Consider the following 1,979-nt stretch of genomic DNA (forward strand, 5'->3'; position numbering starts at 1 on the left):
TCTTGTAGTAGACTTTGAAGTCGTATTGGCTCACCCAGCGGGCGAGACGGTCTTTTGGTTCTTTGAGAGATCGCAGAAACGTCAATGGCTGATGGTCCGTGATAACTAGAAATGAACGTCCATAGAGGTACAGTCGGAAATTAGCAATGCCCCAAACGATTGCCAGGGCTTCTTTTTCAATGGCTGGATAGTTAGTTTCTGCAGAGTTTAGATGACGGCTAGCGTAAGCAAAGAGGGCGTTCAGCTCCGTTTTGGACTTGAGATAAAATGGCCCCAACTGCGAAATCGATAGCGTCCGTTTTCAACCGAAAAGGTAATGCGATGTTGGGATAGGCGAGAACTGGAACTTGACAAAGAAGATGTTTCAACTGGGCAAATGCCATTCCTGCTTCTGGTGTCCAATGAAAAGTCACCTCTTTTCGTGTTAGTTGTTGAGTGGACTAGCAACATGAGCGAAATTGTCGATAAACGTCGGTAATAACTGGCAATGCCGAGAAACGCCTTGTCCTCTTTATCGGTCTTGGGTGTTGGCCAGTTGAGAACTTTTACCAACTTTGGCGGATCAGTCGAAATACCACGCTTCGAAACCTGATGTCCAAGATAATTAACTTGCGTTTTCGCAAAATGCATTTAATGGGAGAGAGCTTTAAGCCAGCTTGTCTGAGACGGTCTAAAACCAGTTGGAGTCGAACGAGATGGTGCTCAAAGGTGCTAGAGAATATGATAATATCATCTAAGTAAATCAGACACGGGTCCCAGGCTAGTCCTCGCAGCACTAGTTCCATCAGGCGTTGGAATGTATGTAGACGGCGCATTACATAGACCGAAAGGCATAACTCGAAACTCGTAGTGACCGGAATGTGTAGTGAACGCAGTTTTAGGCTGAGACTCGGCGTCTAATTCGACTTTGCCAACAACCACTGGCGAGATCTAACGTCGAGAAAAACTGCGCACCGCCGAGAGCAGCCAATGTATCATCTACTAGTGGTATAGAATATGCGTCTTTTATGGTGACATCGTTGAGATGGCGAAAGTCAATGCAAAACCGAAAACTTCCATCCTTTTTGGGTACCAAAAGGACCGGTGACAACCATGGGCTAGAACTTGGTTTGATGATATCGTTTTCTAGAGTGCTCTGTACTCGGTGTTCAGCTTCCTGACGAAGACTGAATGGTTGTCGATACGGTCGTTGTCGCAGGGGATGATGGTCGCCCGTGGCAATATGATGGCGGGTTACGTCGGTACGTCCGATGTCGAATAGTTCTGTAGAGAATATGTCGGAATATTGTTCCAACAAGTTTTGAAGGGCTGCCCGTTGGGCTGACGTCAGCTCACTTTGTGACCAGTCGAACTGACTCCAGTCGATAACCTTGCGCGTAGAACAAAATGCTGTCGTACTCGATACTGAGCAGTCCGTAGTTTATGAAGGCTGTAGAGGTGTAACGCGACTGAGATCAGCGTCGACGCAAACGCGTCCTAACGTCTTCCCACGATACAGCTTGACGTTGCCGGCCAAGTTCAAAATGCGCACAGGTGTTTTACCCAAACGACCATTAACTATGGCGGGAGCTGCAAGTAACCCTAACTTTTCTCCAAGTTTGTGGTAAGGCTCGAACAAGCAGTCATTGCGGTCGCATATTATCTCTCCGTGTTCTCCAATCAAGGCTCCTAGTACAATCGCTTCTCGCTGGTTCGGCGTAAGGGTAGTATCGTCTAGTAAGGCGACGCGGCAACCCTGTGTTCGAGATGTACTTCTATTCTGTCCTTGAATCGGTATCAAACGGCCTTGCCAATGCAACAGTGCTCACTAAACAGTACATCAATTGCATTCTGTGTCAAGAAGTCAACTCCTAGTATCACACCTACAGACACGTTAACAACAACAAAAACCCGTGTTCTGTTTCTAAGCATCCAAGTTCACGAGTAAACGGACCTCTCCCGTTACAGGCAAATGCTCACCATTAGCCATTTCCAGAGTT

Source organism: Corticium candelabrum, chromosome 14 (genome assembly GCF_963422355.1).
Source record: "Corticium candelabrum chromosome 14, ooCorCand1.1, whole genome shotgun sequence".
Taxonomy (NCBI): Eukaryota; Metazoa; Porifera; class Homoscleromorpha; order Homosclerophorida; family Plakinidae; genus Corticium; species Corticium candelabrum.